Source organism: Mya arenaria, chromosome 2 (genome assembly GCF_026914265.1).
Source record: "Mya arenaria isolate MELC-2E11 chromosome 2, ASM2691426v1".
Lineage (NCBI taxonomy): Eukaryota > Metazoa > Mollusca > Bivalvia > Myida > Myidae > Mya > Mya arenaria.
Genome location: NC_069123.1, coordinates 23,090,734 through 23,113,192, shown reverse-complemented (window position 1 = coordinate 23,113,192; position 22,459 = coordinate 23,090,734).

Here is a 22,459-nt window from a genome sequence, read left to right as displayed (position 1 = left end):
GTCATTTACCACTTGGTATACATACTAACTGATTTATATAAGTGACCATGGCCGGATACCCAGGTACTCTCTTGGTTTCATAAGTGTTAACGTGTACCATGGATGCTGATGGTGGTGTATTACATACCGTGAAGGAGAAAGAAACTTGGAGAAAGGAGCATTGTCGACTTTTTATCATGTAAAAATCAAATATAAAACTTTTCTAAGAAATTTGTACACTGTAAACATACTAAGGCGATAATTTAAATTCATAGAGTAATTGTTATAAATATAAAAGTAAACAATAGAATTAGAAAATAGAAAGATATTTCATCGGCAGCAGGGCTCTAAGCTGTGACTTCGACGTATGCAGTCGGGCACCTCATCCATTAAACCATGGTGGACATGTGTTCATGATGATTTTTATGCGAGATAATAAACTCAATTTAAATTATGTCAACATTAAACCTAAGAGATGTGAATGTGTTTTGTAATTATTTTAGAAAAAAAAACTGCTTTGGGTCGTAAGAAGACGCAAAATAAAGTTATATTTGTCGGCACTTTTTGCTGTTTGGTAGATGGGTACTGAGAAACTCTCAAGAGGCCAAGTTAAAGATGCACTCTTCCTCCCAAATAAGATGTACCACAATTATTACAAATGTTTTTATTAGTGTTGGGAATGGGACAGAAAAATTACTATCGATAATCGGTTTCTGAAATCGATCAATGATCGATTATTAATCGATTTAATCATTATTTAATTATGTTTGGTCATGATATTTTAAGCATACACAAACAGTACATGCACCAGTTTTAAAATGATCTTACAACATTGTTTGTACATTTAAATTACATTATTTATTCAGAACGAAACTATCCATTTCTAGTGCTTACGAGTTACTATTATAGAACATGAGACCACAGGCTCTATTTTTTGTCTTACATTTAGTATACATGTATAAAATAAACACAAATAAAGATATCAATTGCTTTTTAATAATTAGTTAGTAACAAGAACAACAAGCAGTTGAATATTCTTTATGTTTTACAAGAACATAACCTTTTAGAAAACAGAGAAAACTAAATTCTTAGATAGTAGAAGTAAACGGTAACATGTTTTAAAAATCACTTCCAAACCATAAAAATGAGAAGTTGAAAACTAAATCTTTAGCAGTTAAATTACAAAGAAACTTTGTAATAAGGTACTGTTGTGACATACTGACTTGATAAAATAATGACTAGATAACTTAACATATTAACACTTTAACATTTCAACATTAACTAGCATTAACCAGTAAAAAGAAAATTAGTCGGTAGCGGTTTTGTCCCTTGTTTCTATAATCGATTGTTCAAATTTCACTATCGATTGTCGCCGACGCAGGCCTTTCCGATCAATTGTCGATTATAATCGATCATCGGCACAACACTAGTTTTTATATATCAAAACGGATGAATCAATGTCGAAAACAATGGTTCTTATAAAGGATACCGAGTCAAATTTGACATAAAGGTGCTGGAAACACGGTATTTATACCTTTTGAGACGATAGTAGATCAAAATAAATCTTTTAACACTCGCCAATCATTTGATATTGGTGCGTGTTCAGATAACAAATACACGGTTACACTCGTGTTAACAGTAATTTTTTTTTCCAAAAATGCATTAATAAGTAAGAAGTTAAAGGATTCTTTTCCACTCAAAATATGTATGTAATGCAAGTGTATGTATTGATTTTGAATAACAGTGTCACTTTAAACCCGTTAATTGTTTCTGTATTTCTAAATTACACAAATTAACTTGCTAAAGCCGAGAATGAGCACAATATAGGTTGATGTTAAGATCCCATTTTTTTTATAATTTTAATGCATTTTAATGTTTAGCTCATTTGACTTGAATGATCAAAACAAAAAAGGTATATGATTAAGGTGCATATAAAACACTAGCGGCGATATATTAGCGTTTTTTTTAACTGGGGAATTGGTGGCTTCGTAGCTATTGATTAAAAAAAAACACGCACATTTAGAAAGGTAAATAGTTTTAATATTTTGGTTTAAATGGGTTAAACATGAAAACGCACTTAATAAAAAAATATAATTTGGCATCAATCTACATTGTGCGCCTTTAATATTGATGGGTTAAGCATTGTCAGTACAAGTATTTTCCTTCTTCATTCTGTATTACTATTGTTGTTATAAAGTGTTTGCAATTTATAGCTGTACATTTTGATTAATGTTTTAATATATTTCATCATTTGTTTTAGTGATGTGTAATAAAGTTCAAATAAATAATTCTATTTCGATCATCCTTAAATTCAATTCACTATCCATTTTATGTTTTTTTAGACGAGTTAAGCTTAACATCTTTTGTGTGTTTACCACATCAAGCCGACATGCAGGACGTATATTTCGGCCACGTACACTCAATGGCAAGGTCATTAGGGGTCAAATGTCATATAGCCATATTTTTTTTTTATCTCCCTTCCATATAATTCTTTGATCGATTGAAGTTACGAATTAAACGTTACAAACTCTCTTCTTTTCAATTTACTTGCACAGGGTAATGCTTTGCCCCAGTAAAAAAAACAATGAAATACCACTGGGATTCCGGCGTTAAGATATACATGGTAATCCAGTGAAATTTACCGCCGGTATTCCAATGAAATAATACCACCCAAATTTATCACCAGAATACCACTCTTTTACTGTGATAATACAGTTAATTATAATAATACAAAATATTTCTAAACAACATGTGTGAGATACATACATATTATTGAATGAAATGTCAATTTTTTATGTAATTATATAGCAGACAAGTTCCATATTGAAATCAGTTTAAACTTAAGAAAACATCACATTGTAAATTACTTGTTTTGTTGCATGCTCATGCACCTTTCCTTCCAATTTACAGTTAAACCTTATCAAAACCACAAGCGTCTTTCAGACTCGTCATCAAATCATCAGTTCCTCTGGCTATTTTCCTCAAAAATGGTAATCTTCTGACGTTGGCTTCATTTCCATAAAACTTTATCGTTAAGATTGTGCCGACGTCGATCATGTTATGACATAAGCTCATCTTTAAAAGACAGACGAGCTGAAACTTAAACACATTCTTTTTTATTTACTTAAGAAACACTAAATTAGCATAGTTTTTGCCCTTTCATAAAGTAATAGCTTCTGCATCTTGTCAGCTCATTACTCATATCTTTAAAAAAAACCTGTGACTCCTGCAAACATCGCATGAGAAGGGCAGATAGTGTTTCTGGCCATTGTCCCCTCGGCAGCCACATCTCCAAAGAACATGTCGATACAGATGGAAGACGGGTCATTCCATCTTCTTTTGTGTAGAAATGGATATCAAATAGACTTGTGAAAGCCGCAGAGGGGAATGGTATATAAATAAATTGATTTACTGACTTATTATATTGAATCTCTAACTTATATAAAAGATTTATATACATGATGTTTTAATTTTAATAATTAAGTAAAAGCCCAGAGCAACACTTAAACTAGAGATAGCTTTTTTGAAAAAGCGATTGTCTCCCCTATTGTGTGGTCGTATCTGAGAAAAAATAAATGACGGACATGAAATTTGTAATTTTGGACTGGAGACGAACAAAAATGAGTGAAGTTTGGTTTATTCACCCGTATTAAATAGTAAATATCTACTGCGACCTTGACCTTTGACCTTCTGACCAATTAATGGGGGACACATAATTATTGCCCCTGCATGTGTGCATAGTGCCCAGTATATAAAAATTGTATAAGCCTGATAGTAAAAAGGACCATGCTCGGCTATTTCCGTGAAAATATACATCGGAAGTAATACGTAGTGAAAGTAAGACATTTCATTATGGGGATGTAATCCCATGAAGCTAGTCCCAATCATTTACATGTTCTGATCACAGTCATATATTCGTCTGGATGAGCTAGACAGGTGTAGCTCACATCACTTTTTACAGGCACCATACCGAAATTATCCTGTACAATATCCAATTGCAAATGATTGTATTTTTACTGTTTTGAAAGTTCTGTTGTGAAAGCTTAACGTGAAAATGTTACGTTTCCGTACGAGTTATTATGATTTAAACTCTAAAAGGCTCACCTTTTCCTCTATCAATCGATTGATGTCCCTTTCCGGTATGCCCCTACTTTTAAGAAAATTAGTGAATGATGAATCGTCTGGGTCTAACTTCTCCGCCATTTTTCGTGGTAACACAAAGGGATGTAACCGATGTAATAATCGCGAGTTAGTATCTCCTAATAAGTAGAAAGTAAGTCGTAATTAGGAGATACTATATCATAATTAGTACTTAGTAAGTCATAATTATGAGTTAGTATCTCCTAATTAGTAGAAAGTAAGTCGTAATTAGGAGATACTATATCATAATTAGTACTTAGTAAGTCATAATTATGAGTTAGTATCTCCTAATTAGGAGATAGTATACGGGAAAATATTTTTCACTTTGCCACCTGGACGCTTCCATAGAGATCACTTGATAAAATATTTGAAAACGGTGTTCAGTTGAATGCCACATGTGTATGCACCGGATGAGTGGCATATAGTCACTGCACTGCCCCTTCGATGATACCCTTTTTTCTTTTTTAAAGAAATGAGTTCCTTGAGAACTCTTGTTGTCATGGCAACCGGAAACATAAAAAAATATCTTGACAAAAAACACGAGGCTTACAGCTTTGATATTTGGTGTGTTACTTTGTCTAGTGGTCCTCTATCAAGTACATTCAAATTATTCACCAAAGGTCGAAACTGGCACCGTCAAAAGTGTAACAAGTTTCTTACATACTTAAATAGGGAACTATTCTTGCCCCTTGTGTTAAAACTGGCCCACCCCCAGGGATTACGTTTCCTTTAGACTTTTCAATTATAAAACTTTGAAAATCTGAAATCGCTTGGCCCAGACGCTTAAAAGTTCGTATGTAGCCTCATATAGTGCTCCTCGACCAAATGAGTTCCAATTATGCCCCTGTAACAAAACTAGCCCCACCCTATGGTTCACAAGTTTCCTATAGACCTTTATAGGGAAATCGTTGAAAACAGTATTGTCTGCGACCTCTGGATCGACCCCCTTGATGTTTTGTATGTATCATCATATAGTGGCCCACCACCAAGTTTGTTCAAGTGGTATCCCTGTAGTAAAAACTTGCCCGCCCCGCGGCTCAGAAGTTTCCTAGACTTATAAGAACAAATTTAAAACAAATGTTAGCTGAAACCGCTCGACCAAGACCCTTGATTTTTTCTATGTAACATTATACAGTGGTCCTTTACCAAGTTTGTTTAAATTATGCCCCTTCAGTCAAAGCAGGCACCTCTTCTTTTGACATACTTTCTTATTTTAAAATGTTCAGCAATAGAATGGGGACAGTGTCAGTGTTACAGGTTTGAAACAAATACCAATGTTGTGCTTAGCTTACATTGACTTTAATTGTTTCACCTACTTTTTTATTTTTGAAACTACTGCATTGAAATTTGGATCACGTGTATAGTCAATGTTGCACAGTATGTACTTCAAGTTTGAGTTGTGTCGAAATCGACAGGTTTGTTAATATGCGATACCCCCAAATAATATACAGCCTAGTATCTGTGAAGTGATCCTTAAGATAAGCTTCCGCATTAATATTTTAAGAAGAATGTTCTTTGGTTCTATTAACAGATACTTTTTTTCTTTAAAAGGTTTTTTTTATTTGTTTTAGCCGGAGCGTGAGATAAGAAATGCACAAACCACCTTGAGCAAAAATGCTGAATTTGCATGCGTGATGACCGAATAGAAAGATTAACAATTTACAATACCACAGGCAACATACAGCAACGTGTCGTTTAACCCGTATATTTTTACCCGTCTTTTACTACGATTTCTTCATCTTTCACAAAGTTGATAAAATTAAATATATTTGATAGCAATCATTTTATCTTTCGACACTCTACGAGCCACAAAAAAATTAGCCAATCATCATGAAACTTGGGCAAAATATGTCTCAACGATCTAGGCCAATATATTTTCTGGATCGTATGGTCGAAAACGGTGTTGATTAAAGGTCACATTTGTGTGCGCTCGTTGAGTGGCAAATAGTAATCGCACAGTTCATTCGTCTGTCTATTACAGCCTTATTTCGGCTATAACTTTAATACCCACCCTCTCCTTACGAAGTAAATTTATAGGAATCACACATGCAATCATGTCCTTCCGTCAGTCGGTCCGTCTCGTCTATATATTTCTCATTCATGCTCGGAATTTGAAATTATTTGGCAGAAGTGATTACCGATGTATGATGATGTGTCGCCCTTAACACCGGTGTCCCTACCTTCGAGGCCATGGTCACAGCTTTCTTCTGATTATAGTATTTTATAAGCCTAAGTGTCCGGGCCATATATTTCCCATTCACCGACAGATTTTAAAATTTGGCAGAAGTGACGACCATAGCATGAGAATGTGTCGCGCACGAGATGCGTGTCCCTACATTCAAGGTCAAGGTCTCAGCAACCTCTTTAGCTTAGTGTGTATCAGTCGGTCCGTTTCCCTTTTGAACCGGTCTATATATTTCTCATTCATGGTCGGTTTTTAAAATTATTTTGCAAAAGTGATCACCATAGCATGAGAATGTGTCGCGCACTAGACCCTTATCCCTACCTTCAAGGGGTCAATGTAACAGCTACCTTGCTGGTGATTGTTTGTATCCAGTCCATGTCTAAGTCATACAAGGTAAAATTTTAAAATCATTTGGCTTTCAAACATACGGGCGTGCAGGAGTATTAATCACATTCTGTGATAGCTCTAGTTATTCTGGGAGTTTCATATGAATTATTAAAAATTGTTGAGTACCCTTGGAATATTGTATTATTTTGTCAGCAATGTTTAGTGTCTTTGTCATTACTGTTTTAGCCATTAATAGGAAATTCACTCAACATTCCCTGACTTGTAGAACACCATGGGAGGGTGTGTTGTGATACTTTCGTGCTCTTGTCTCAAGGTCAAGATCATACGAAAGGGTCAATGTAGTACAGTTTTTGTAGCAATACTGGGTGTCTAAATCGACAGGTTTGTTCATGTCTGTTGTATTGTAGGGTTACCAAAAACAAAATAAGAATGTAACAGCTTGATATATTTGCATTGGCCCTTAGATAAGCTGTTGAATTAAGTTTTCAGAAGAACGATCTTTGGTTGTATTTACATAATCTTGTTCATATTTTTTACATACCAAATCGTGTGATAAGAACTTTTCTTGAGTGAATCTGATGCACAACTAATCTTGTCATTTCATCGAGCTATTGATATCAATCCGAAACTTGGATGACCTGTGACCCAGTATAAGATAACCTGAAAGGCAAAACACAATAATAAATGGTCCCCGTGTTCTCAGTATTGTCAAGATATCTTCACCGTTAGAGTTTTTTTCTGACATTCTCTAAATGAAAAAAAAATCAAAGATATGTTACAGTAAAGATGACCTCTTGTCTAAAACTCTTCAAAGTAATGCAGAGATTATGTTTAGACTATCTGCGCATGCGCGCAGGTAGTCTTAAGACCGCAAACTCCAAAGAACTACTTCTATTAATGTCGTTTTAACCCATTTTTTTGTCTCAATGCGCTCTATGTTTAGTAGCAGAATGACGTCGAAACCATAAAAATAGATTATCCAAGTATGAGTTCTTGCTTGTTCGGCTATTTCCGCGCTGTATTTCTGAATCCCGTGTATTCCGGCGTTTTATTTTTAGCGGAATATACCTATTTATAGATCGTTATATTTATAATAATAATAATAATAATAATAATAATAATAATAATAATAATAATAACAACTTTATTTAACGAAGGTAACATACTAAGTGTACAATCATTACAGACATACTACTTATTTCCAGCATGGCCTTCACACAAAAAGTATTACAAAAACACATGTACTATACATATTAAGCAACATACAAAACATACAATCACACTATCACTATCATACATTTCTTCGACAAACACAACTCAGTTTAATATGATGATTATAAATTACAATAATTTCATACTGTAAATAATGTAGATATATTCAGTAAAACCACATTCAATCAATATATTTACATATTTGGTAGTATCCATTACAAGTTGTTGCAAGAATGTCATATACGTACATTAACACAATTCATGTAAACAATGAACTATTTATTATAATGTGATTTAAATAAAGTGTCAAGATTTTTTGTTCATGTGATAAAATTATTTTGCCAATAAGTAGCCTTTTAATGCATGTTTAAAGGCTGGTAGCTTATCTTGACATTTTATGTATGTAGGAAGATTATTCCAAATTTTCATTGCTTTATAGGCAAATGTATTTTTGATATAGTTTGTTCTAGGTTTTACAACAAAAAGATCCTTGTTTTCTGAAGAACGCAAGTTATAGTGCTCATTTTTGGCAAATGTTAACAATTCTGTGAAGTACGAAGGAGTCAAACAATTCATGCTTTTGAAAACAAGTAATGAGAGATGATAATAGCACCTGTCTTCAAAAGATAGCAACCCAGACTGTTTGAACATGTTTCCACAGTGGCTAGTTCCCGACTTCATTATTAGCTTAATCGCTCTTTTCTGAATGTTAGTGATTTTAGTGGTATCTAAGGAATGTGTAAGTCCCCAGACACTACAACAGTACTCCATGTTTGACATGATATATGCATTATAATACAATGATTTCATCTCGTCTGTTAAATAATATGCTATTCTTCTTAAAAGTGCCAATTTTGAATTAAGCTTATTCACTACAGTCTTAACATGTGTATGCCATGACAATGTCTGATCAACATGCACCCCGAGGACCTTTTGACATTTCACGTTTTCTACTGACAATCCATCTATTGATAGTTCAAGTTGCAATGCATGTTTTGCCTTATAATTAGTACATAGAATCATACATTTGGTTTTTGATGGATGGATTGACATATTATTTGTCTCACACCAACAGCTCACACTATTAAGACTTTTTTGTAGATCTGACTGAATGCTCAATATACTTGGACCTATTTTGTATAACGTGGAATCATCTGCATATAAGTCAATACATGAATTGGAAGAAATTAAAGGCATATCATTGATGTATATTAGAAAAAGTAAGGGACCGAGTATTGATCCTTGAGGGACACCCGACATAGTTTTCATTTTCTCTGAATTTATGTTGTTCCCTTTCACAAATTGCATCCTGTTAGTCAGATAGGACCTAAATAACTTCATAGACCTTTCTGTGAAGTGATAAAGTTTAAGTTTGTGTAAGAGTATTTCATGGTCGACTAAGTCAAATGCTTTTCGGAGATCGAGATAAATGGCCCCTACATAATCACCACTGTCTATACCCTTCAACCAAGTATCTATAAGATGGGTTAATGCAGTCTGACAAGAGTGATTTGGACGGAAACCCGACTGATTTTTGTGTATAATATCCGTTCTCTTAAAAAACATTTGCAACTGAGACGCAATATGTCGTTCAAATATCTTTGATAAAGTATTGAGAATGGATATAGGGCGATAGTTTCCCGGTTCGTATTTATTTCCTGATTTGTGTATCGGGACAACAGAAGCTTCTTTCAATTTGTCAGGAAATATACCGCTTTCTATACTGTTATTGATGATGGAAGCTATAGTAGATGTTATGTAATCGCCACAATAGCGTAAAATGTTTGGTCCTATTCCATCAGGACCAGTGGACTTTGAAATGTCAAGTTTATCAATGATGTGCTTTACATCAAGGGCTGTAATATTTTCCACATTAAATTGATGATGTCGCAATTTTTCATCCAGATATTTCTGCAGAGTAGAAAAATGTTCCTTAGCAAATGGTTTTCTCTTAATTGTATTAGATATATTGGTGAAGTGATAATTTAAGGCTTCCAATATTTCCACTGTACCCTCAATATCTTTTTCATTTATTATAAGTTTATTTGGAATACTAAATTGGTGTGCTTTGTTGTTATTTGTGATATCATTCAGGTTTTGCCAAAGAAACTTTGAAGATTTATTATTTTTGATAGCATCGTTATAGAAGGATTTCTTGCTTTTGCGTATCATAGATGAAATTTTGTTTCGTGTTTTTTTGTAATTTTCAAAATCTTTGTGCAAAAAATAATAATCCCTCAAAAAAAGTGTTTGTTTTATTTGATCCGAGAACCAAAACGGTTGACTCGCATGTTTAATTCTCTTTTGCTTGATTGTCGTATGGTCAGAAAGAGCAGTATGAATTGTATCATAAAAATTTCCAAAGCAAAGTTTGGATCTGCTATTAAATCGATAAGGATCAGATTCGAGTTAACTAAATCTGCTTTAAAAAGATCTTCATCGAAGCCTTTATAACATCGATATGTTATTGAATCGTGACTGTTTTTCACTTGTTTCTTTTTTACTGATCTCGTGAAAGCGATAGGCAAGTGGTCGCTTATGGTATAATTATATACAGCAATATCTGAGATGAGATCTTTTCTTGTTGTATATATATGGTCTATAATAGACGAACCATTTGTATGAATCCTAGTTGGCATTTCAATGATTTGAGAAAGTCCAAACTTTGAAAGAAAATTTTCCCATTTTGCATTATTGAATTTATTTGTTTTGTCTGGAAAATAATTGATGTTAAAGTCCCCTAGAGCATATACTTCACTATCCTTGCTTCCTAATTTGTTGTATTGAGTTTCAAATAGATCTATCCAGTTTTGTGAAGAATCAGGAGGTCTATATACAAAGTTTACTAAAAACGATTTACTTCTGGGTAAAGCGATTTGAACCCAGACGGATTCTAAAGTGTCAGACTCTAAATCATATCGCCTAACATATGAGAGTTTATTTGAAATGTAGACAATTATACCCCCGCCCCCTTTGTCGAGGCGATCTTTGCGCACGAAGCTAATTTATCAGATTAGTGTGGGTCAAAATAATATATGCTCTGGTATGAAGGTAACATATTGATATTCACTTTGAGTTCAGCTCAAGATGTTTTAGAAATTATTACCGACCGCAAGTGTACCATCGCCTGCAGGGTTTGTTATTATAATCTGGTGTGACCATGAAGCACGCTTATTTGTAAGGGTGTACTTCTGATATTACTTTTATGAATTAAGAAACAAAAATGATTGTCTGAAAATCAAAATAGTTGTATCCCAGGTTTCGCGTTGATAATGCTTCAAATGCTATGATTTGCCTGCTATACAATAACGAAATACTATTCATTCTATGATTTTTAGGCGTATACTTTTCTAATAAGATGTTTACATTTTTTTGCGTAAAAGCTTCGTTCCGGTGTATTCTTGGCATAGTTTTGGACATTAGCCTTTCAATTTATTCTAACACACTTGCCCTGATACGACAGTGAGTTATGCATACTTTTGATGAAGCAAAGTAGTTCGGATTTAACCTGTAAAATACACAGTTAAAGAGTGCGAAGCATTCATAACAGCAGTAGTAGTATTTCTACACAGATACTTACATAAAACATAAACATTTATTTATCAATAATACTTGAAAAGGCACAATCATATTCCTATTTTTAGAACATACAATTTCCGATAATCTAGAAATATTTCAACTACATTAACTGACTGATTTTCTAAAAATAGTTTCTACATACATTAACAGACCATATGTTTGCCCTCACCGCGGGAAAACGACCATCTGATAAGCTCTGCATTTTGATAGGAATTATTGCTAAAGTTATTCGTAAAAATAAAATCATTTTCCTTAAACAATTAAAACGTGTATGTTCATAAAACTTGCATAACGTATGATATCTAATCAAAGCACTGAACATCTTAAGAGGCGATTGAAAGGGGCATGCATTGTCAGGGGCGTAGCCAGCGTTACGAACTTACGCATGTGCGTAACATTAATTTGAAAAATGAAAGGTCGAGGGCTAAGCTAAAAATTGATATCAGAATAAAAGGAAGACAGCAGCCAAAGTAAACGTTGCTTCCCTGTCATAGATAGTTTTCTGAGCAGAAATCAATCACTTGGTAACTACAAACGCGGCGGCCTCGAACCTATTTATCCCTCCAAATACAACTCAGAGCTCAACATGTTCGTTCCATTTTCCAATGTGTTCCACTGGGTAGACCCCCCACCCCGAACCCCCAACCGGCTACAGGGATATTCTCCATCCCACACCCTCCCCCTTTAGTGCGTAAATACATGGGGATACGTCGCCTTAAGTGATAAGCTGTGCATCTTGAATGGAATTATTGCTGAAGTTCTCACATATTTGCCTGCAAATAGTCTTTCAGCATAGACTGCGCCATGTTGTCAAACACATTGGTTTAGAAATAAAAAAGTTATATTGGTTTTTAGATGTTAAGCGATTCCAAAGTATGTGCGTGGCTTAGCATTTGTGACGTCATATACAATGTGGTGTGCATACCCTATGATGTTTATACGAGACCATGGTCCGAAACCCCGGTACTCTCTGGGCTTGATACGTGTCTATATGTACCATGGGTGCCGATGGTGGTATATTACATACGGGGAGGAGAACAAACTTAAAGGGGAATTGTCGACATTGTTCATGTATTTAACAAATAACTTTCAAAGAAAAATATCAAGGCAATAAGTTATTAAATTATTGTTAAAAATATTATAGTTCACAATAACATTATGTAACGGTCCGCTGTAGGCAGACGTGCGTTCATAATATTCCGTATAAAACGGAAGTACGTTCGTAGTACGTATGTTAACTTGGTAATATGCAAATTAGCAAAGCCCGGGATCTGTAAGAATAGAGAAGTTAGTGTATATAAAGACCAGTGGACCCCTTCAAGGTCGAGCATGCTTTTCCCTGGTGTTTGTTTGGCGCACACGTTACAATTAGAAAACATATAGAGACATTTCATCGGCACCAGGGCTCTAACTTGATGTTAACATGGAACCTTACATTGTGAATGTGTTTTGTTATTATTTTGAAAAGAAAACGTTGTGGGTGGTTAGAAGATGCAAAATAAAGTGATAACTTTCGTCGGCACTTGCTATTAAGTTAGGTATTGATAAGCTCCCAAGAGGCCTTTTCGAACCCGCTTTTTTGTTTTTGTATTCCTTAATTAAAAAAAGTAAACGCTCAAGCCGAAAATACCCCTTTAAATGAACACAATATAGGTTAATGCATTTTAAAAAAAATAAAATAATGCATTACCAAAAGGCACATGATATAGGTACGGATATCTTGGCGCTTTTTAACTTGGGAATTTGTTGCTACGTAGGAATTGATTCAAACAACCTATTTAGTAATGTTATTTAAGACCTATACCTTAATCACATGCTTCTTTGTTGTTGTTTTTTCAAACATTAAATTCAAATAATTTAATCATGAAAATTCATTAAAAATGCCATCAATATTGCGAGCCCTTAATACTGGTGGGTTGAGCAATGTTAGAACAAAGAAATTTTATGTTTCAAAATAGACGATTCGTCGTCTGCTCGGTTTATTTGTTGTTTGGTGTAGGAATATTGGCAGGAACGCACGGGTTGTTCGTGCAGGGTTATGTAAGGTAGTGGGCGGCGTGGATTCGTCACTCGTGGCTTCTTTTCGGTAGCGTGAAATATATGTTTGTAACCGCCCTCCCGCCCGTATTGTTTGGTATTATAATTGTCAACGATGATCAACTCTACATACAGGAGGCAGTTTTTGAGTAGATTGTATCAATGTGTTGTTATGTAGTATTTAGTTTTGTTTCAAAGGATTTGTGTGACCCGGTTTGTTCCTGTTACTGCTTTTATAACAATCTTTCGTTTGAAAATCGTGTTTGGAGGAAACACTTTCCTAACGTTTTCACATTCGACAAAGCGGCAACCAAAGCGGAAGTGATGTGACTTCCATCTGACACAGTTTAACTAGAATACAACTTCTTCAGTCGATCTGTATATTTGCTGCCAATAACAAGCAATGGTCCTAATACGTGTTGTTCCATTGTAATGTGAAGCAGCATGTGATGTGAAGACTAGTTTGTGGTGTCCGTATAATTGTTGAAATTTAAAAAGGTGAAGACGAATAACTTACGTTGTCTGGGATATATTGACTATTTTGATAAAGAAAGAATTGTTAACCTCACGTACCTTCTTCTACATGCTGTATTACTAGTGTTGTTAAAACGTGTTTGCGTTTATAGCTGTACATTTTGATAAATGTTTTAATATATTTAGTTATTTGTGTAAGTAATGTGTAATAAATTCAAATAAATATTTCAAAATCGATCATCATTATACTGAAATACAATATAACTCAAAAATACAATTCATTTCACCTGGATGTTTTTGAAGACGGACTACGCTAAATAGCTGTTTGATGTTTACCACATCCAATCGACATGCAGGACTTATTTTTTTGGCCACACACATTCAATGGCAATGTCACACGTTAGCGGTTAAATGTCATATAACCATTTTATCTACCTTCCATATACTTCTTTGATTGAGTGGTATGTGTTGGTAGGTAAGGTAAATACATGCACGGCCATATCATACTTAAACAGAGTTATCAAACAGTACGTGGATTGGGTCGTGGATTTGATTCCCACCCGGGTAACTCTCACGGCCTCTCAAAATGGGTGCCAGTGTTTTTGACTACCAAGGAAACGGACTCGTGAGTGATTTTTGACCTTCAGATTACGTCACAATCGACCTTTAATACAAATGCAGACTTACTTTATTTTCACCACATAATGCCGGCGTGCATAGCGTATTTTTCGCCCTTGATCCGGCCATGTACCTTTAAGGTCAAGACCATACTTGAGGACCATATGTAAGGTCATGTAGCTACGTTTCTGTCCGTTCCATATCTCATTAACTAATGCAACTCTTGGTTGTATATAACATGTTTATTAGTCACAATACAATAAATGCAGTTTACGTCTTCACATGTTATAAACATACGTGTTAATTCATTACATGTACCATGTGTATGGCAAAGGCCATGCCAGAAAAGTGCACAAACAAAACAAAATAGTTTGATATGAATTCACAAGTAAGATGTATACTTGCAATTACACGCAACTATCTTGATCTCAAGTAGCTCCTTTAACCTGGATCCAGTTTCTCGAAAAAACTTAAGCATACCAGGTATTTAAAGGTATCTTTTATTATTAAGCCAAATTACTTGCTTAAATTTGACTTTCTTTTATATAAGAAGTTACTTATTTTGATCAACTCGACCATTTCCTCTGTGAACATTACACAATTAAACAAATTCTTTACTGCTAGCTGTATTCTGTTTTAAGGGATTTGAGATTGTTCGAGGAATTGGGGTTTTAAATCATGACAATGTTTTTTCAACTTATTAATTCACAAAAGGATTGTAAATTACATATATGCAAAAACAATGGGAAGCCATCAAAAAAAATCAGTCAACGATAAACGATATAAAATATAATATGCGAACTCCGTGATGATCCGTGTCCCGTTCATCTCGACAGAGTGAACAACAAAAACTTTTTGATCAAACGTAAATAACGCAGTAAGTTCTTCTTACTGACGAAAAGAACATAACGACACAGTCAGTTCGTGTTTACAACCAAAAGTAAATAACGCCGCAGTAATTTCGTGTAAACGATCAAGTGAAGATAACGACGCAGTCAGTTCGTGTTTAGACAAGAACATAGTATGTCCCGATATACTTAAGTCTTAATATAACTAACAGGAAGTGCTGCTCAATACCTGGTTGGGTAAATTGATATAAACATCAATGTTCTCGCGGAATCCAGGTGTTGGATTAATGTGCAGGTCAACGTGTCCCAAATTGTCTGATACACTAGGTCTTACAGCGAATCTACGTTCAAATACGGAATCATACCATTTCTTGGCTATGTTACCTTCCCATCTTTTAAGCTGTTTGTCTTCAGGTGCCGGAAAACGAACGGAGAACTCATTCGAACTCCGGAAGAACGCTTTCAAAATTCGGCAGAACACATTCGAACTTCGGTTAATCTCGTCACTGTTTTGAGTATTACTAGATGTCGATGTAATCGTCTCATAAATCAAAATACCAACATACACGAAGTTGAAAGGTACACTAGCAATATGTTTTTGATCGTATTCTAGAAGTAACTGAAGTCTCTGTAGTGCCGCATGTCGTGTTGCGTCTTCGTGGACATCGTTGACGGTGAAGTTAAATATCGCGATGAGAAGATTTAGGAGAAGAATCTGCACAATAAACATGTACATTCCCAGCAACACCGGGGAGAGGTAGCGGATGAAAGGAGCTTGAGTGTGAAGAGTTCCATTTACTAAATTGCTCTCATCTAGACCTGCATTATAAAAAGAAGTCAAAATACAGATAACAAATATTTTATGTTGGAAGGTAATCATATTATCAACAATTTCCTTTTTTTGCATGTACTAATAATGTTGCACCATTTGCCACGCGAAAAAGTATCAAAAAAGAAAGAAAGTTATGAAGCTACCTTCCCTTTCTAGGATAAACATAAACACACAAGAAGCTATTTTTTGAAACAAGTACCTTCAAAATCATCCAAGAAAAGCTCCCCAAATATATTCCAGAATGGCTTGTTGAAAGTAATGTACAAAGTTGTCCAGGAAAAAGTCGACCCCGGATACAAAATTGCGCGCATGGCCACAGCATATGAAATGACGACTACTGCCAGCACTCCAATAAAGTTGAGCATATCGCCAAACATCCTTTTGATCATTATTAATAAAGGTCCGATCGTCGAAATGCTTGTAAATCCTTGTAAAAGTCTAATCGAAAATGTTATGAATGAAAATGCTAAAAGAACTCGACCAACATTTGAACAACAGGTGTGTGCCAAGCATTGGCCCGTTATAAATAGTCCGAGTGATAGAAGATCGAGCCTGTTCCAACCGTTTTTAAGGTATTCTTCTCTCTGAGTGTGCCATTGATTGATTTCACCTGCGGCGAATGCAATTACAAACGCAATAACAACACCGTCGCCCCATGTAAACTCCGAGACATCGAACATCAAATCGCTTGCAAAAAATAATAAAAAAGTGACAAATGCCATTAGATAGTATAAAAAGTTAACGATCGGTGTATCCAAAAACCTCTTCATTTTCTTCTTGTATGAAGGTTGACGTTGTTTTGCTGCATTTCCCCCATTGTCAGAAACTTTGGAAAAGTCCAGCCACAAAGGCGCTAAAAACGGCAGGAACAAACACACAAATATGGCCAACTTGTGAGGATTTTGATCCAAAGGAAAATACCATATTTCATCCATATATGGCTTGCAGACATCGTGTGAAATAAATGTTTTATTCTTTTTCGCGATTTGTAAAACTGATTCGTCTTGACCAAGCTCGGTCCTTTTTCGAATCAGAATATTCTTCGCGTTTTCACTTTTCACTCGAGCACATTTCTTGAATATACTAATCGCTCCTCCATCATAAAATTCAACCATTTCTTCTATTTGCTCTACATCAAGTGCTACGGTGGTGTTTGCTTTTATGTCCTGCAAGAGTTTTGACGCCATAAGTGCGGCTGTCATCAAGTTCCCGGTCCATCTCCAAATAGCTTTTGCTACAGTAAACCTTTTAGCGCATATCGCCCAAAGGAAAATACAAAGGCGTTTGTTTTGCATTGTGCGTTTGCGGGAACATGATGATAATGAAGTATCTTTTCCTGTTGCTTTATCACACTCCTTTTTAACTTTCTCATTTTTTTCATATTTACCCTTAGATACCGTAGACAATAAATTGCGAAAATCCTTTGAATTTCTCGTTAAATACCCACTTGCTTTTTCACCCATAATGAACAAGTCTAACAAGACGTCCCATAACTCTGAATTATTTTTTTCTTCTATCAGCAAGCCTTTTACTTGCATCCATTCGTCACGTTCCAATGCGTCGGCTATAATGTAAAGTTTGTCTTCGGCAGTTACTTTAAACTGATGTTTATACTGTTCCATAACATCTACAATGGCAATACCAGAATCTAGTGAAACTACCATGTTAATAATTGTTCTAACAGGAAAAATAACAGCAGCCGTAATCAAACATTTAATCAAGCGAGACGTATAGTATGAACACCCAGAATTCCATTTGTGTGGGCTTTTTTCAGAATGTGGGCTCAAACTTGAAGCTTCCCATTTTTGCTTGCGGTTTTTGATTTCAACAAAGATTTCATAATTTGGAATATCCGTACTACTATATTCAGCCTTTTGCTCAAGGCTCTTATGTTTTGCATGAATGTCATACACCACCACCAACACCGGGGTATTTGTCGGAATATTTGATAACTGATCTATTAATATATCGTTCAGACAAGCAAGAGCTTCCAGTTGGTTGAAATTCTTTGCACAAGCAATTAAAAGAGTGAAATGAGACCAAACAGCCGGGATCTCATTTTTTCTTTTTTCTTCCTTAAAAATATCTTCTATTTCTGCTTCCGGAAGAATAACGATTGAAGAAGGCAAGTGATTGGTTTCTAGCTGGACGTCTTTGACGACCTTTTTCAAAAAGTCATCATTGTCGGTAGGTGCTATTGCAGTTAAGATTGATCCAGTTGCAACAATGAACTTAGCGAGAAAATGCCTAAGTGTTCGATCCTTTACACTGGTGTTAGTTGAAAATGAAAGAATCGTTCCAGGTTTTTGTAAGATCGGTTGTGTCCTAACCTTCCTTCTCATTTCTTCTTCAGATGAAACGCGAAATCCATACTGCGTTCTGCCTGAGCCTTTAAAAACAGTTTCCCACGACCGTTTTTTCTTATCATATTTAATTTCAGCCATTTTTTTCCCTTTTTTTTGCATTTCAATATTTTATTCTTCAAAAATATGCATGTGAGTTTATGCGCAACAGAAACCTTTCATTCTTCTAATTCAGTATTTTCCCCGTTGCGTTTGCGTGAATTGTAAGTTTAATCTGTATTGCAGGGTGTTTATATACTAAAATAAAACTGCTTGATTATGTCAAAAAGATAAGGGAATAAGTGTCACCAAAGATTTATAGGCTATCGATATAAAACGATATTGCGACGAGTGCCATCCACAGTAACAAGAAGGAAATTAATTGATCGTTCGTTAAGTGTCCTATAACCTTAACCATTTAGTGCCGTGAGACAAAGAACTAAAGTAAGCTCTGTATTTCTATGAAGATTAAGAGAAAAGGGGTTATCACGAACAACGATCTACTATGAAGTAACTCTGATGCTATGTGTATTTATTTTATTCAGTTAAACATTTTCGAAAATCTCTAACGGTATACTTGGTCATACAGTCGAACCCCGTTTGCTCGAATTCCCAGGGACCGGAGAAAATACCTTGAGCCTCGGAAAAATCGAGCCAAGAGGAAATGTTGACCTTCGTAAAAAGAAATCAGTCCTTTAATCTAGTTCGAGCCAACGAGGAATTCGAGCAAAACTTGTTCGAGCCAACGGGTTTCAGCTGTAGCGAGGAAGCGGATTAAAAGTTGATAGCAATTGTGACAAGGCGGCTAGAATTATGACCATGAGGGTCCAAGATTATGTTGGTCAATGTTTACAGTGACGGGCAATGTAATCGACCGAGTAAAACAAACAATCGTAGTTTAAGACGGGTAAAACGTACTGGTAAAACAACACATTACTGCATTTTGCCTGTGTTATTGTATATCGTTTATCTTTCTATATAGTTATCCCGCTTGCAAATTCAGCATTTTTGCTCAAGATGACATGTGCATCAGATATCATAGAAAGAACTTCTTACCTCACGCTTCGGCTTGAACAAATAAAAATATATTTTTCAAGTTTCTGTAAATAAAACCAAAGAACATTCTTCTTAAAATAGTTATTCAGCAGCTTATCTAAAGGACCAATTTACAGTATCAGGTTGTAAATTTTAATTTTATGTTTGTTCACCTACACTTAATTATTTGGGGATATCCCAAATTAACATGCCTGTCAAATGAGACACAAATCATTGCTTTGAAGTGCATACTGTACAACATTGACCTCCTCGTCTGATCTTGACCTTTGAGGTAGAAGCACGGATTTTTTTCACGAATCTCCTCCTCATGGTGTTCCCAAAGTTTGATTAAATTTCCGAAAAGCAAAAACAAGTTGTGACGGAAACACGAAATATTGATGACACGTACATTGTAGTAACAAGAGGTCAATGATGGCTTAATTAAAACGCCCACCTGAGTGAAAGTTTTATACCTTTGTTTTTATGAGAATGAATTTGTTTATTGGTTAATGACAATGCAACTAAGGATTAAACTTTCATCGAGTATTTTAAAATGTTTCTCTTTCAAACTGAACACAGTCTAAATTGTATTGCTGTGGCTTCAAAAATAAGAAATTATGTCCAAAGGTCACAGTTAAGCTCACTTCAAGGCAACATTGCTATTTGTTTACAAAACTGCATAAACGGACTAAATTTCATTGATCTAGCTTCAAGAAAAAGGAAGGTCAATGTCATACAAGAACAACATTGATATTTATTTTCAAAACTAAACAAATGGTCCAATTAGTATTGCTCTAACTTAAAACATGAAAATATGTCAAAATGTCACAGTATTGGTGATCCGAGAACAGGATTGATAATGGTTTTCAAAACTATACACATGATCTAAATACCATTGCTGTAGCTTCAAAAATGAGCAAGTAGGTGAAAAGGTCACAGTCAATGTCATCTAAGCACATTGATATTTGTTTTCATAACTGTAAAATTGTCCCCAATTCATTGCTGAAACAAAAAAGGTCAAAAAAGTTGGGCCTGCTTTGACCCCAGGGACATAAGTCTAGGAAATTTCTGAGCCCCGGGTAGGTTAGTTTTTACTACAGGGTGAGGATTTGAACAAACACTATATGATGCTACATGCAAAATATCAAGGGTCTTGGCCTAGCGGTCGCAGACAACATTTTCAAAGATTTCCCAATAAAAGTCTATAAGAAACTTATGGATCAAGGGTGGGTAGGTTTTGTCCAAGGGAACTGGAACAAACTTGGTGGACTACTGTATGAGGCTTCATACGAAATGTTAAGGGTCTGGGTCAAGCAAGTTTCAGCTAAGATTTTCTAAGTTTTATTAGTGACAAACCTAACGGAAACTTGTAATCCATGAAGCCCTAGCCGTGCAAATCAAACCCTTAGTTTCTATTCTTAATTTCAAGTTGCTTCTTGAATACGGCACAAGGGGCATAGTTCAAACAGACATGGTAGAGGACGTGCATACAATGTAACACATCAAATATCTAATATATGGGCCTCATGGTTTTTGTCATTTTTTTCGGTTGCCATGACAACTGGAGTTCAATATGGAGCTGATTTCTTAAAAAAAATAAACAAGACGGCCCTGAAGGCCCTGTATCGCTCACCTGATCCAATAAAGATCATAGGGTGTTCACATGCTTTTCCTATTATTTGACCTAGTGATCTAGTTTTTGACCGCACATGACCCAGATTCGACCTTGGCCTAGAGCTAATCAATATAAACATTCCGACTAAGTTTCATGAACATACAGTAATAAATGTGACCTCTACGAGTGCTAACAAGCTTTTTCTATGATTTGACCTAATGACCTAGTTTTTGACCACACATGACCCAGATTCAAACTTGACTTAGAGATTATTTATATAAACATTCTGACCAACTTTCATGAAGATACAGTTATAAATGTGACCTCTAGAGTGTTAACAAGCTTTTCCTTAAATTTGACCTGGTGACCTAGTTTTTGACCGCACATGACCCAGATTTAAACTTGGCCTAGAGCTAATTAATATAAATATTCTGACTAAGTTTCATGAACATACAGTCATAAATGTGAACTCTATAGTGCTAACAAGCTTTTCCTATGATTTGACCTAATGACCTAGTTTTTGACCACATATGACCCATATTCAAACTTGACTTAGAGATTATTAATATAAACATTCTGACTAAGTTTCATGAAGAAACATTTATAAATTTGACCTCTAGATTGTTAACAAGCTTTTCCTTAAATTTGACCTGGTGACCTAGTTTCTGACCGCACATGACCAAGATTCGAACTTGGCCTAGAGCTAATCAATATATACATTCTGACTAAGTTTCAAGAACATACAATCATAAATGTGACCTCTACAGGGACAACAAGCTTTTCCTATGATTTGACCTGGTGACCTAGTTTTTGACCGCACATGACCCAGATTTAAACTTGACTTAAATATTAATAATATAAACCTTCTAACCAACTTTCATGAAGATACAGTCATAAATGTGACCTCAAGAATTTTAACAAGCTTTTCCTTCAATTTGGCCTGGTGTCCTAGTTTTTGACCGCATATGACCCAGATTCGAACTTGACCTAGAGATTATTAATACTAACATTCTCACCAAGTCATAAATGTGACCTCTATAGTGTTAACAAGCTTTTCCTTTAATTTGGCCTGGTGACCTGGTTTTTAACCCCAGATGACCCAATATCATACTCGTCCAACATTTTATTGAGGGTAACATTCTGACCAAGTTTCATTTAGATTGTGCCAAAATTGTGACCTCTAGAGTGTTAACAGTCAAATTGTTGACAACAGAC